Raw genomic sequence first — 16,512 nt, 5'->3', positions numbered from 1 at the left:
TCCTCGATACCCTGGCTCAACCACAAAAATCTGCTGAGTTTATTATCGCTGGGAGCGCAAAGTCGATACAATCAACCTGCCTTTCCAGTATAATTCCTCCTAGCTGCTTCACCAATTCGCACTAACGGTGCGACCGGATCGCACTGCCTACCAATACTAATTATTAGCAAACCTTGCGATCTATTGGTAGCGCTTTGCGAAAACCCAGTTTTCGCATTCGGTATACCTGCCCTGTATACCGTCCTTCAGTTGGGCAATCCGCCTCGTCAGACAGCAACTGAGCACCTCAACAATAAAACAGTGTATCTACGTTACAACATCACACACTATACACCTTTTCTGCGCAGAAAATCAAAAGTTCCCAACAATAGTAATAATGTCTCAGAGGCTTTCACAAGTAATTATACTATGCATGTATAATAACTATCAAAACGATTGTTTAACCACGTGGCAAGTTTACCGGAAGTTCGCGTACGCACAGCAGGAAGTACACATACGCTAAACAATGCAATACAGTTAAAACGCACAATGACAGAAAAAAGAAACAGTTTTCTCTTTTGTCCCTAGGTTCTAGTTAGCGTGCCCTAGATAATGCAAAACGGACATTCGGTTTCGCAACACAGAGTAAAATTCAGGTTTTGAACACCATGCGTTCTTACCCGTTTATGACGCGTCTCCACCCTTTGTTGAGGAACCGAAATCCGTTGGTCTTGCGTATCATCGGCAACGAAACCTCCAAAGCTCACGAGCCCCCAATTGTTATGTGCGTATCGTCGCTAACCAATAACGATTGTCTAACCTCGATTTGTGTTTCCAAAGCACAAAGATTTATTCGCAATAAGTGGAAAAATATGCTCAAGCGAAGTAATAGTAAATACAGCCGTTACTTATCGCAGGCGCTCTGGATCCAGTGCAGTCATTCAATCCTGAAGTCTGGGGACAAGATGTCTGCCCTCTGGATCCCAAGCTGCTGCTTATATACACAATCAAATACAGTAATACAATGAAGATGGTATAGCTTGCATCTATTGGTCCGGGTCTCAGGAATGTCCAAGGGGTCGTCAATCATTGGCTGGTTCATCCTAAGGAATCCAAAGGAGGGGGTCATCTCTGCAGGGGGTATGCTCTGCTCTTCCCGCCCGGATTCCTTAGTCTTAAGTAGTTCATAATTCCCTATCATTCATAACTTGCGTATGCACTCTGCGATTCCCTCGCAGAGTGAACCAAACAGTAGGATATGTAATAAGGTTCATTATGAAACCACTCATGATGTTATTCCTTTAACCCATTCCGTGTATTTCACTAATATGCATGTAACTCTGATATAACATATAAGTACCACTATATTTCGACATAACTGACTATGTGTTGCAATTACCATTAATGTGTACTATTTTATAAGTATGCGTGTTTGTGCGAATGTATGGTAAAAGACCGATTACTGTTGCTGCCACGTGTAGTGGATGCGTACGCCCTTTCACGCCGTAGCGTGCCCTTGTACGTCATAGCGTACCGTATGCATCTTTTCAGACAAAGACAACCAAGTTTGCTAGACTTTAATTGAAATGACTTTATCCAATTTGCTGACTTCGACAGTATTGTCTACCCATAAGCCTATACCCTATGATGACTCAATTGGCACACGGGTTGGTCCACAATTCTAAAGAAACTATGACCAATATTGTGTTAGGACATTGGATAGCACTAGGATTCAATGCAGCTGCTACGGCATATGCAGCAACCTGTGTGATATGCGAAAAAATACAATCCAGGTCAGGAAGTGAAAACACCACAGAAGAACACACCAAAGCCATTGTACGCATTTCAGAGATTGCAGATTGACTATATACAGCTACCTAGGGTAGGAACATATGAGAATGTCCTTGTGTGTACAGATCTATTCTGAAATTGGCCAGAGGCATGGGCAAAGGCTAAGGCAACAGCTAAAAACACTGCCAAGAAACTGATAAAGTGAAGTAATTTGCAGGTTTGGAATACCTGAAACAATAGAATCAGACCAAGGATCACACTTTACAGAGGAAGTAATGCAAAATATAATGAAGGACATGGGGATACGGCAAGACTTTCATACTCCCTATTTGCCTCAGGCAAGTGGAAAAGTGGAAAGATTAAATGGCACATTAAAGTTAAAAATTCAGAAAATGATTGCAGAAACAGGAAAAACCTGGCTAGATTGTCGACCTTTAATTCTATATTCAGTTAGAACAACACCAGTAAAGAAGCATAAGTTGTCCCCTTATGAAATATTGTTTGGGGGGACCCAAGACAGGATGTTATTTCCCTCAGCAATTGCAACATAATCATGCAGATCTAAATGATTATTTAAAACAGCTTACAAAGATAATGACTAACGTGCACTCTCAAGTTTTCTCCTCCATTCCAGATCCAAATAACGATACAGGAACCCATGCCTTGCAGCCAGGAGATTGGATCTATCTAAAAAGGCACATGAGGAAAACTTTGTAACCCATATTTGATGGTCCATACCAAGTAATCTTGACCACTCCAACTTCTGTTAAGTTAGGAGGAAGAGACACCAAGGTCCATGCGTCTCACTGCAAAATACTTACAGTGAAAATTGAAGCACCATGAATCCTTTTCTTGTGATAATGTGCATAGCAATAGTAACAGTACAAATAATGTATATACAGATGTATACGACAATAAATAAAGTTCAGAAGGCAAACTTAACCAAATGTGCAGGGATCATCATCATCATCATCATTATCATCATTTATTTATATAGCGCCACTAATTCCGCAACACATTCACATCAGGGATAAAACAAGTAATCAAAAACAATGTGAAGGTAAACGTAGGGACAGGAAGAAGCAGAAGAAAGATTCCATATCCCTGTTGTAGGTTAAACTTTACATTTACTGGTGGCCTTGGGTTTGTAGGAACGGCAGGGAAGAATGAACCCCATTATTTTTGGGCACCAGGGGAAAATGATACTATGATCATGACTAATAGTACTCCCAACATATGCTGCACTGAACTGTTTGTCAAATTAAAAGGGTATAACCAAGCATGGGTAGAAGCCCTCAAGTGTGTAAATGGCTCCAATAATAATACAGTACCAATAGGAAGGGCATGGAAGGGAATAGGGGATTTGATGATGGTTTGTACCAACAGTACTGTGATACCAGGGGAGTATGTACTCATGGATAAACTATACATATTAGACCCCAAGCCAAGAGTCATTAATGATACTCTAATCAAGGTGCCCTCTACTTGCAGAAATATAGGTATTAGGAAATATACAACCCAGCACACTTTCAATATCACATATCAAAATACGAAGAAAAGGGAGTGGTATGATACATTATTGGAGGCAACAGGTACTGGAATGGGGGTACTTAACAGTATAGACATAGAGACATTGAGTAATAAAATGAGTGCAGCAGGAGAAGATAAAAACAAGGTAATCACCTTGCAGGCATAGTGGATGCCGACACTTTTCATGCCTTTGCAGAAGCTAATATTATGGGACAAAGAATATATGCAGATATTTAATGCAACGTTTTTCAATTCCTTAGGAATAGATGTAAATATCTCCCTGATGTTTAACTGGACTGAATGTTCAATTAAGGCACTGTGTCAGAAAATACAAAAGAGTAACGCTCAAACTCAACTAATAACTAACAATGAACTGGTATATAGAAATATGTTTACTGTAGCTATGCAGTTATGGATCCAAACCAATGGAATGGGTTTGAAGTGTGCAGAACCGAGACAATGTGTAAATTTCTCAAATTACCTTTCCCACTTTATACCCAGGTCAGTGGAACACATTTATGGACCCCGCAGATAAAAAGGGGAGTATATAGATGATAAAAACAACACACATAACTTAGGATTGTGTTCAGATACAGGCAATAGAATAGTGTGCTCTCAAAACACTCAAATTTATGAACCTTGTAAGCTAGAACATCCAGGCCCGGCGCTCCCATTAGGCAAGGTTAGGCAGTTGCCTAGAGCGCCGGGCTCTGGAGGGCGCCACAGAATTAAAACTACTTTAAAACTGTGCGGCGACCGCTGAGCATACTTTCCACGGCCGCCGCACAGCTTCAGATAAATCCACGGGGAGGGGGAAGGGGCTATGGATCACCACCGCCGCCCTCCCCTCCAACAGCTGATGGGGCGCTCCGTCTCCTCCCCTCCACTCACTGACTGTCGGGCGTGACATCATCATCACGGCCCGACAGTGTCAGTGAGTGGAGGGGAGGAGACGGAGCAGAGAGGAGCAGCTTTATGGAGGCAAGTTAAGGTAAGGAAAGACGGGGGGGCGGGGGGTGCCGATTTTAAAAGTGTGCCGGGGCGGGGGGCACGGATTTTGAAAGTCTGCTGGGGGGGAGGGGGTGCGGATTTTGAAAGTGTGCCTGGGGGAGGGGGGGGGGGGGGGCGGATTTTGAAAGTGTGCCTAGGGCGCCAAGGACCCTAGCACCGGCCCTGAGAACATCCGACTAGTGTATGTAATTGGGAGCTCTATAACAGGATAAATGATGTTTATAGAAGTAGCACCACAAATAGTGTGCTTAGTAACCCATGATAAACAAACTACAGGAATGTATAACTTGACTAATCCATTATCAGGATGCATCCAAAATGTTACTCGTCTACTATGGAGAAATGAGACCTATATATTCTACAAGGATAGGAAAGACAATATATCAGCAATTTATCCCAATTAAACTTGACTATTAATCTTCAGGGGAGAATCAATGTAATAAACAATACCCAGCGCCTGGCAGAGCATTTGGCACAAGAAAACTATTCAGTGAATCATGCACAAATGCAGACGATAATAGAAGTACAGGAATTAAAATATGTAGCTCATCAATTAAAAGATAACCTGCAACACCATTAGTGGAATGTGTTCACAGGTAACTCCCCCACTGCAACAGGTATTATAATGCTCCATCCAATACTGGTAATAATAGTGGTTTTAATCCTGTTAATTGTGTGGAATTGTTATTTGTCCTGTAAGTTTAGAAAAATGGTTAATCAGGCTATGACTTCAATAACAACATATTTTAATCAAACTGAAAAAGTATGTACCTCATGCAAACGGAAAACCCCCTATCAAGCAAGAATGACATATGTATACTGCAGTGAAATACTGCTAGGGAAAGAATAAATGATGTAAGGGTACCTTCTCTGGTGAATGACTGATTCTTGACTCACATGGAGATATCAGGTCAAAATCTGGGTAAAAGCAGAAGGAATAAAAAGGTAACCCTGTATCATGACATGAAAGGAAGGGTCAGGAAACACATGTATATTTGTTTAGTGGGATAAAAAGAGGGGATTGTGAGAGTATAAAACAATGAATAGCTACTAAAGGTACAAATATATCTGTGAAATACCTTAAAAAGCTATAACTACAGATATGAGAACTACGCCATTGCCATAAGAGTGAAGAAAAAAACAAGTGTTTCCCATGGAACAGAGACAATAACAGGATGCAAGACTAAAAACAAGGGCTTGAAAGACATTTCGCAGTACTGGACAAAGGATATTGCCTTATATGTACTTATTGTTGCAAAAAAAGATTTGCTGAGCTCAAGAGATTTCCTTATATGTACTTGTTTTTAACCAGTTAATGCTTGAGCTTAGGTATAAATAAAGGAACAGTCTGAGAAGTCCCTCAGAGCTGATTCTGAAACTACAACTACTCGTTTGCGTTTCATTTCATCCTCTCAAGTCGACTGTAAGGAAATCAGGTTATCAGAGATTAATAACTGAGGCACCAACCCTAGGGAACCCCCACAAGTGTTGCTAATTCCTAGGAGCAACAAAATTTCCAAAGATTCCATCAAAGGACCTAATTTAGTGTCAGAAGTAAGTCCAACTGAGGAACATAAAAATTTCAAGCAAATTTTGAGCAGCAAATAACTTGCAGCCCTCTGCACCTGGAGAGGCAGATCAAGGACATGCACACGTAACTGTAGAACACCCATTGCAAATATGTGCCGTAGCTCCCAGAGGTGGAACTAACAAGCTGTTGGCCCCAGCGCAGGGAGGTGGGGAGGAAAACGGGGCCCCGACCTTTTTCATCTGCCATGCAGCAGGCCCCAATATCTCCATGGATCCCGGTGCAAGGCACCCGCAGCACCAATTGTAGTTCAGCCACTGGTAGCTCAGTAAGAAGCAAATGAGATATGTCTTACATGATTTTCTCTTTACTTTCTACAATTGGCTGCATTTTTTGTAGTTAACTCTAGATAAGGCTAAAAATAGGAAAAGAGGCTACTATAGGCAAATAATAACTGATGCTAGTACAGAATGATGAACACTAGATTGTAATCTCACAGGCAAGGGTCTCCAACCTTTAGTTTTCATGTCTGCATTTATTATGTCTACCTTATATGTCACTGTTTTATGTGTACTCTGTTTTCCCCACTATCTGGCACAGCGGAACACTGTGGCTTACAAATCAATGACAATAATAATAGAATGTTAACTTTGTAAAATATGGTTGTTTTGCATTCAAAACCACATGTACTGAGCAAGTTTGAAGCTACTTAAGTTCAGGCATCTAGCAAATTCCAGCATCTGACAGGAACAGCTTTAGACATGGTAACAACCAACATGGGATTACAACTAAGAACTTTTTGCCTCTTTCTACATGCTATTTGAATGAAGGCTCTCTCCAACTCCACTGCTCCCTACATCTCCAACCTTATTTCCATCCACGCTCCATCCCGCCCTCTGCGTTCGGCTAATGACCGTCGCCTCACCTCCCCCCTGGTCACCTCCTCCCATGCTCGCATCCAAGACTTCTCCCGCGCTGCCCCCCTTCACTGGAACCAGCTCCCCCGCTCCATCAGAACATCCCCCAACTTGTCCAGCTTCAAACGGGCCTTAAAAACCCACCTCTTCCTCAAAGCCTTCCAGTCCCCCACCTAACCGACCTCCTTCCAGCCTCCCACCTACCGCCGTCCCTATCCTGCCCTCCTCCTGCCTCCCTCCTCTTAATTCTCCTCTCCCCCCTCTCCCTCTCTCCGTTCTCCCCCTTTCCTCCTCCCACCCTTGTGTCTCTGTCCGTCCTACCCTCCCCTTAGATTGTACGCTCCTTTGAGCAGGGCCTCCTCTCCTCCTGTTCTCCACCACCTTAACTCTGCTCTCCAGCTCCTTGTCTCTTCCGTGGGGTCCTCCTGCCCCTCTAGCTTCACCGCAGGGGGCTCTCACCTTTCATCTAGCTGTACTTTGAGCTTCTGAGTTACTGTGCTTTTTGTTAACTGTACCGTGCTGTCTCACCCTGTATCGCGTCTCTGTATGTCCCTGTACGGCGCCACGGATACCTAGTGGCGCCTTATAAATAAAAATTAATAATAATAATAATAAAAAAAAAGTATTTAAAATGAGTTGTTATGTTCAATATTATTATATCTTACTAATGCCGCAATGTGCAAGCGGTACACTGTTGCAGAAGCTATAGTACACAGTTATTCTAAAATGCATATAACGATTAACAAATTGTGCCCAGGTTACTTATGCAGCTTTCTAACTATATCTAGGTAAAACACAATCCTTAGTAAGCCAGCTAAGCAACCCACAATATTTATCCATGATAAAACTCAATTGTTTAATTGGACACATTTCTATCAATAACTTAACCACAATGTATTATGTGAGGACTAGTCAATTACTCAGTTATCATGAACACATGACAATACTTAAAAACATACAGTGCAGTTATATAAGGCTATCTTTTACTAACAAGATAACTGTGAGATCATATTGGCAGTGTATATGTAATTTACTGCAGTTCAACAGGGAAGATAAGATATGATACTAATAAAACCACTAGCAGACGGAAGCTTCCAGATCACAGAGTTTTATTCCTAAATGCTCTGTTCTTAGTGTTTATATATATTCTGCTGCTCTCACTTGTGTGTCTGTCTTGTCTTACTTATGCGTGCTGATCTTTGTTGCTATTATTTCTATGTAAAGCACCACAAAGTGTCCGCACTGCAATACACAGGGGGTGCATAGAGTACACATTTAGAAATTTAAACAATAATTACTCGATACATAGTTATACAATGAACAATCAGCTACAAGTTACCAAAGTACATAACAAATTATGCAAAAAGACATACATGAGAAAAGCAAGCATACATGGACACAGATATGGAGAATAATAAATGTATGGGTACAATTAACACAACTAATTGCATTACATACAGAAAAAAATCAGGACAGTGACAAGCGAGTAAGACAAGGAGTGGCTGACAAGAGACATAGGGGGGAATTCAATTGGCCGCGTTAATGTAAAAAGTAACGCGGCCTGTGCACTATTACCGTTATTATGGTAATAGTGCGCTTAAATACCGTTATTACGGTAATTTGAAAGCTGGCTTTTAGCTCGCAGCTCCCTTAGCTGCAAGTAGGAAGCCGGGTTGATTTTACCGTAATAACGCTAATAGAGTTATCTCAACGCTAATCTGGGGGAATTGAATTCCCCCCATAGTGTAAAGGATCCTGCCTGTGAGAACTTATATTCTAAAGGGAGGGGTAATAATAGACAATAGGAACAATTTGGACCATAGGCATAGTGGCATCTACTATGGTGCTGAGGTCTGTAACATGCTGAGGCCAGGATGCACCATACTACATTCTAGATAGGGTCATGATGGTGCAGAGGTCTAGATGGTACAGAGTCCTGGAAGGTTCAGCTGGTACAGAGGCCTAGATTTACAGAGGTCAAAATGGTGTCTGGTACAAGTGCAGGGGCGACGATGGTGCAGGGGATTAGACGTAGTGTGGAGATTCAGACAGACACAGCACGGGCCCAGAGCAGGTTACAGGCACGGCTGAGACAGATTAGCTTCAGATGGTGTAGGCCACAGCCGGGGTCTCAATTTGTCCTGGACCAGGATGTATAAGCTTCACTGCTACAGATGGCATTCTATTGGCAGGATCCTGGAAGCGGTGTGAGCAGGGGTGGTTTGCCCCAAGGCCTACCAAGTACAGTCTACAGTGGTGTGTTTGCAATGGATGTGGCGGAGCAATGGAGAGTCTGGACTGTAGAGTAGAGGCCAAGAAGGCCGTTGGTGTTGAGTGAAGGAGAGTACTGGAAATCCCCAGGGCAGTCTGGTGCAGTGAGTGGCTGGTTCTCTCATTGAGTTCAGTTGTGGCAGGGTCCTAGACCTCAGGTTAAGGTCTGGTCAGCAGATCTCCATCACAAGCGAGAAATGACAGTTCCCGGCAGCTGAGCAAGCACTGGGCTGCAAAGAGACATTCAATTCATATGTTTTATTATTTATCTTTGATATTAATATTTACTGTTTGTGTGCCACATGTGCTTCTTTATTCACTTTCCGTGGCTGACAAAGAAAAATGAGAGAAACAGTAGGTATAGGTACTGTAATAGATGAGAATAAAGAGTTTCTTGACGTGACAGTGAATGTAGAAAGAGTGTGTTTGGGTCTATGTGTTGGTGCTGCTGTGGGAGTGTGTTCAGAGTGGATGAGCAGAAATATTTAAGTGTATGTGTGAGTGACTGAGCCCAGCACTAGGCTCAGGATTTTAAAGCCAATCATTGCCATTACCAGATAAAAGGCTAGAGGATCAGTTCAAAAGCTTCTTCACTACTAGTAAGTCATCCCTCAGACTGGCCTTTGTGACTGACTTGGTCACTAAAGCAACAGTCAAGTGGGAGAAGCAATTTATGTAGTGCTTACAGGATAATATGCCCAGAGTGAACCTGCAGCTTTTGCCCTACTTCTAAGGAGCAATTGTCACTGGCTCCAGGAGACTGATGGCTTGGGTGTCCACAAATGCAGTAGTATCTTGTAATGTGCTATGGCTCAATTCTTGTGTGACAAATGTTGAAAAAAATTATTGTATTGCTTGAAGGTGTCAGGAGCCGCAGCGGTCGCGGGTACCGCCGCGACTCCCTGTCCCTGCTCTCTGGCGTCCCGGCTGTCGCTAAGACGACCAGGACGTCACTTCTGGTCCCTGCGTCTCAGTTGCCTAGGGAACAACCGGGACGCCTGCATCTCCCTGCCACCGCACCCGGCCAGCTGCCAAACAGCCAGGCACACGCGCACAGGGTTAGTTAGGTCAGCCTCCTATTGGCTGATTGGAGGATTACTTTTGTTGCAGCCATCTGGCTGATTACTATGCAGCTGGACACTGCATTAGCTGGCAGGGCCATTCATTAACTAAGTAAACATGGGGGTGCTTTTCAGGGCTCTGCTCTGATTGGTTCTTAGCAGTATTTAAGGCAGTGAGGACTGAACCTCACTGCCGGTTATAGCGTCCTGTTCCCAGTATTGCTGCCTGCTCCTGTAATTTTGTTTGGTGTTGAACCTTAGATTGATTGCCTCTGTATGACCTCTGCCTGTCCCTGGATTCTGAACCTTGCCTGTAACCCTGACCTATTGCCTGTACCCGGATTCTGAAACGTTGCCTGTGACCCTGACCTATTGCCTGTTCCTGGACTCTGAACCTTTGGCGGTGACCATGCGGGTATAACATCTCCTCCAGTGCTCCGTCCAGTCCCCAGATCTCTGGCCTGCCTCCACTCTGTGTGCAACCTCCTGTACCTGTACGCGGCCGTGTGAGTATAAACTTATCCTACTTTGAGTTTAAGTCCTGGGGGCATCTGAGTAACTGTGAGCATAACCAGTCTCTATGGGAAAAGCGGCTGCTAAAGGTGAAGACCTCTGCTACTAGTTCTATAAGTTTATGGCGCACTGGTTGCCGTAACATTATAACCAGTGAAGATTGGAGGTAATCCTGCCATGGATAACAGTTACCCGAACCTTTCTCCTGCCCAGGTTCTGGCTAATCAGATCCAGCCTATATCTCAAGTTGTACAGGGTCTATCCCATCGCCTGTCAGTACAAGAAGAGGCCTCCAGAAACCCGCAGCCTCAGCAGGTCTCCTCTGGTGCCTCTCCAGAGCCAAAAGTGAATTTGCCCGACCGATTCTCGGGAAGCAGGTCCGCTTTCCACAACTTTAAGGAGAGTTGCAGGATATACTTTCGCCTGAGACCACGCTCCTCTGGCTCTGAACAGGAGAGAGTCGGGATTGTAATCTCTCTACTCCAGGGTGATCCCCAGTCCTGGGCCTTCTCTCTTCCGCCAATGAGTCCATCCTTACAAACCGTGGATGCCTTCTTCCAGGCCTTGGGTCTGCTATACGACGACCCAGACAGAGTGGCCTCAGCTGAGTCCCATCTTCGGGCATTAAGGCAAGGACGTCGTTCTGCTGAGGAGTATTCGGCAGAATTCCGTCGATGGACAACTGACCAGCGCTGCAGAGTCAGTTCAGCTTGGGTCTTACAGAGCAAATCAAGAACTCCCTAGTTCAGTATCCTGTGCCGGCCTCACTTGAAGATTTGATGCAGCTTGTCATCAAGATTGATCGTCGAATCAGAGAGAAGAAAACTGAACGAGAGTCATCTATACCTCCTTGCTCACCACCCAAGTCTAGGTTCTACTCTTCTAGATTCCCCTGAATCCATGCAGTTGGGCGTTTACCGTCTGCCTCCCGAGGAACGTTCCAGACGACGCTCACTAGGTCTCTGTTTGTATTGTGGCCATTCAGGCCACCTAGTTCATTCCTGTCCTAGCAAGTTGGGAAACGCCAGAACCTAAGCGCTGGCGAAGAGGTGCGCTTAGGTCTTCAAGTTGTCTCTTCAGAAAACTCTTTGTTGGTCCCTGGACGTCTAGTCTTCCGCGATAAGTCCACGGAGGTGACAGCCTTCCTCGACAGCAGTGCGGCAGGTAACTTTCTGGACATCCACCTGGCCAAGACGCTTGGCATTCCTGAAGTCACACTGGGGTTGAACATTACCATCTGTGGTCTGGATGGAAACCCCTTGATTGGGGGAAGGATACTCGCCAAGATTCCATTGGTTCATCTGTCTGTAGGAGCTCTCCATACTGAGGTCTCTTTCTTCCTGATCACCTGTCCCTCTGTTCCTTTAATCTCAGGGTATTGGCTGCAAAGTCATAATCCTACTATTGATTGGAAAAAAGAGGAGATCATCTGTTGGAGTCCAGAGTGCTCTTCCACATGTATGACCTTTGCCTGTTCCTGGATTCTGAACCTGTGCTTCTGACCCTGATCTATTGCCTGAACCCGGATTCTGAACCTCTACTAGTGACCCTGATCTTACGCTTGTCCCTGGATCCTGAACCTGTGCCTGTGAGCTTGACCTTTCTGCCTATACCTGACATATCCTCTGGTGCCCAGCCCAGTCCGCTGACATCTAGCCTGTCGCTACTCCGTGTGCAGCCTCCTATACCTGTGCGCTACCGTGTAAGCATAAACACATACTACTCTGAGCATAAAACCTGGGGGCATCTGAGTACCTGTGAGCATAACCAGTCTCTAAGGGAAAGGCGGCTGCTAAAGGTGAAGACCTCGTTTACCTGTTCTATGTGTTTATGCCGCACTGGTGGCCATGACACTTATCTTTTGATGCAGAAAGCTATCTACGCGCCTGCCCAGAAAGTGCCAGAAATAAATCTTCTAGAAACCATCCTTCTGGTCAATTGTTATCCTTGCCGACTCCAAGCAGGCCTTGGAGCCATATTTCGATGGACTTTATTGTCGATCTCCCATTGTTGTCGGGTCATAACACCATTTGGGTGGTCGTGGACCGATTCAGCAAAATGGCACACTTTATACCCTTACCCGAACTGCCAGATGCAAGAAGCTTGGCCACCTTGTTCATTACACATATCTTCCGTCTCCACGGCCTTCCTGAAGACATTGTCTCGGATTGAGGGTCCCAGTTTATTGCACAATTCTGGAGGTCCTTTTGCAATTCCCTCGGAATTAAAATCAGTTTGTCCTCTGCTTACCACCCTTAGTCGAATGGTAAGACGGAAAGAACCAACCAATCCTTGGAACAGTTCCTGCGCATTTATGTCTCCAAGTTGCATGATAACTGGTCCTCTCTCTTATCTTGGGCGGAGTTTCCATACAATAATTCCATTCCGCAACACAGATTTCCCCGTTCTTCTGTAACCTTGGATTCCACCCGAAAGCTAACTCTCTCTCTCTTCTACTGTTTCCGTTGGTAATTCCGGGACGCCTCCCTTCACATCTAGGCTAAGGTCTGTCTGGAAGAAGGTGCATTCTGCACTGTCAAGCTTCTCACAAATCCAAATCATTCGCTGATCGTCATTGTGGTCCGTGTTTATTGAAAGTGGGGAATCGAGTCTGGTTGTCCACACAGAACATCAAATTGAGACAACCCTGCAGGAATCTGGGACCCCGATACATTGGACCATTTACGATTGAGAAACGGATAAACCCAGTGGCATTCAGGCTTAAAATACCACCTTCTTTAAAAATACCCTGCACATTCCATTGCTCCCTCCTAAAAAAAGCTGTGTCTCCTAGCAAGCTCAACCAGCCTTCTTTTAACAGACCTCGGCCTCTGCTTGTGGACAGAAACCATGAATTCATCATAGAAAAGATCCTTGACTCAAGGAAAGTTCAAGGCCAAGTCCAGTTTCTTGTACATTGGAAGGGGTATGGCCCTGAGGAGCAATGTTGGATACCGCAGAGGCGTCTCCACGCTGAGAAACTCGTTAAGGAATTTTTTAAGAGATTTCCTATGAAGCATAAATGTGGGGGTTCTTTGACCCCTCCGCAAGGGGGGGGGGCACTGTCAAGAGCGGCGGCGGACGTGGGCTCCGCCGCGCCTCCCCGTCCCTGCTCTCTGGCGTCCCTATGATGACCGGGACGTCACTTCCGGTCTCCGCTTCCTGGCTGCCTAGGGAACAACCAGGACGCATGCATCTCCCTGCCGCCGCGCCCGGCCAGCTGCCAAATAGCCGGGCGCGTGTGCATAGGGTTAGTTAGGTCAGCCTCCTATTGGCTGATTGGAGGATTACTTTTGTTGTAGCCATCTGGCTGATTACTATGCAGCTGGGCACTGCATTGGCTGGCAGGGCCATTCATTAATTAAGTAATCCTGGAGGTGCTTTTCAGGGCTCTGCTCTGATTGGTTCTTAGCAGTACTTAAGGCAGTGAGGACTGAACCTCACTGCCGGTTATAGCGTCCTGTTCCCTGTATTGCTGCCTGCTCCTGTACTTTTGTTTGGTGTTGAACCTTAGATTGATTGCCTGTGTATGACCTCTGCCTGTCCCTGGATTCTGAACCTTGCCTGTGACCCTGACCTATTGCCTGTACCCAGATTCTGAACCTTTGCCGGTGAACCTGCGGGTACCTAACATCTCCTCCGGTGCTCCGTCCAGTCCGCAGATCTCTGGCCTGCCTCCACCCTGTGTGCTACCTCCTGTACCTGTATGCGGCTGTGTGAATATAAACTTATACTACTTTCAGTTTAAGTCCTGGGGGCATCTGAGTACCTGTGAGCATAACCAGTCTCTACGGGAAAGGCGGCTGCTAAAGGTGAAGACCTCTGCTACTAGTTCTATAAGTTTATGCCGCACTGGTTGCCATAACAGGAGGTAGTGGAAACTACGGTTTCAAAGCTGGAGGCAGTCCATATGTGAATCTCCCTATGTGCCACCGCGAGAATGCATTGTTGTCATGGACCAAATCTCACAGGCAGCTTGCGTCTGCCAATTGATTCCAGCCTTTCTCAACTTAAGGTGATGAAGCCATCTCACTTTCTAAATAGCATGGTTCTAAATTGTACCACAGTCACAACTAATACTACTGAAACCAGCCTCCGTAGGTGAGGGACTGTTTTGCTTCACCATCAATATTTGGGAATTAAGGGCATCTATTTGGCTCTGAGCTCCTGGACTCCACTTACTTGAAACTTTAAGTTCAGTACACAGATGGAGGATGCCATAACGGTGACTTCCTCTGTCTGCATACTGATGGAGGCAATCACAGTCTTTTATGCCATGGGCGAGGCAATTTTGACTTTTAGGTGGTCGGATCAGTTTGTCTCACCTATCTCTGCAAGTTACATTCTGGGGAGGACAACAGAAAGGCAGCAGCAGTAACCAATTAATAGAATGGCACATAGTCTCTACACTCTGAATACTTCTGTATTCTTGCTTAGGTCTGGGTTCACTGTCTAAGATCATGCCGCTTGTCTCACCAACACCTTTGGATTTCTCTGGTTGTTTCCATTTATCTAGCTGTGCCTTCTGACTCTTCTGAAATTTCAGAAGGTCAAACTGGATGGTATTCAGTTGCTGTTCATTGATTCTGGTTAAATCACTCAACTTGCCTTGAAATCTCAACCTCTGACTGGATCTTTTTTTGCAAGAATATTTCTTCAGAATCTATCAGGTTTTAGCAGCATAGCTATTGAGTCCATGATTTTGTAGGAGGGAGCTTATCACTGAATATGTCATTAAGATTAAGCCCTCATCTTCACAGACATTTGAAAATTCTATTTTTCCTGGTGTAAGGGACAAGATTTCGAACAAGATTCTTTTTACAATCTGCTTGCATTTTTTCCCTCTTGTGTCTGGCTTGGACACAGGACCAGATTATCAATGGGCCTGATGGGTTCTGCAGCCGCAAGCCTCTCCACAGAAAAAGGACCTGGCCAGCCAGGAGTAAAAAAATGTTGTTTTTTTTGTGAGGGCACCTGGCATGGGGAGGAGGGTTCGGGCGATGTGGGGGGGGGGGTGAGGCTTCCCTGGTTGCCAGGGGGCGGTACCATCATTGGAGAGCAATAGGCAAACAATCGCGAGGCTGCCTGCTGCTCAGTGGGGTGGTGGCTCTGCCTACAGAGGCTGTGTGAGACTTGTGCTATACCAACTTCCACCCAGTCCCAGATAGATGTCAGTGGCGCTTAACACAACAGGTAGGAACAATTTATTTTTAACATGGGATATGTGACATCAGGGGATATGTGACAACAGGCCCAGCAAAGGATATGTGAAAATATAATATAATATGCATGTGTGAACAGCCCATGTGTATAGAATAGTTATATATAACAAATCTTATACATTCCTTTTTGGCCATTTAAGGTGTTAGGTGGCATGAAATTGACAGCTGATAATCACGTTCTGACGCATTAACTGCACAGTTTGTTTGTCTCAATAAAAAACATTGTTTGCATTTTTGTCTTCAATGGTCAATAAAATAACATACCTTTACGTCTCCACTGTCCCGATTCCATCAGGAAAGTCCTGACTTTAGGGTACTATCCTGATTATCCAGGAGCTTGTCCTGACATGAGGGACAGCTGGGATGTATTTCCACTCTTCACTTTACAAACATGCTGTATAAGCCAGTTAGTGGTGCACTCTTTTTATATAAGGGAGGATGGGAGGGAGATGTAGATGGCTGGAGGGAAGTGCCAGCTATGCCTTCCATGCCCACACACAGTTGGCCACACCTCTGATGGGCCAACAATAGACTCTTTATAATTTTCAGCCCCAGGCCCATGTGGCCCTTAATCTGGCCCTGCCTGGACTTTACCTTCAGATGTCTCAAGGAACATGAGTCCTTAGGACTTGCCTTCCTTTCATTCCAAGGTTGCTCCATATTAACCTAGAGTTGGTCTTGCCATTTCT

The 16,512-nt window shown here is 44.9% G+C and overlaps 1 long non-coding RNA gene across 1 annotated transcript in view; it reads right to left on the bottom strand.

The window, feature by feature from the left end:
- Positions 1–5,241, bottom strand: part of LOC142140337 (uncharacterized) — a 41,643-nt gene extending 36,402 nt beyond the window's left edge. Inside the window, exon 1 of the long non-coding RNA XR_012688417.1 lies at positions 5,177–5,241. This is a non-coding gene — a long non-coding RNA (uncharacterized LOC142140337). The remainder of the gene's footprint in view (positions 1–5,176) is intronic.
- Between the last annotated feature and the right edge of the window lie 11,271 nt (positions 5,242–16,512).

The sequence above is a fragment of the Mixophyes fleayi genome, chromosome 2 (assembly GCF_038048845.1).
Source record: "Mixophyes fleayi isolate aMixFle1 chromosome 2, aMixFle1.hap1, whole genome shotgun sequence".
Classification (NCBI taxonomy): Eukaryota; Metazoa; Chordata; class Amphibia; order Anura; family Limnodynastidae; genus Mixophyes; species Mixophyes fleayi.
Note: the sequence above shows the minus strand (reverse complement) of the source record. Positions and strands in the feature narration are given on the sequence as shown.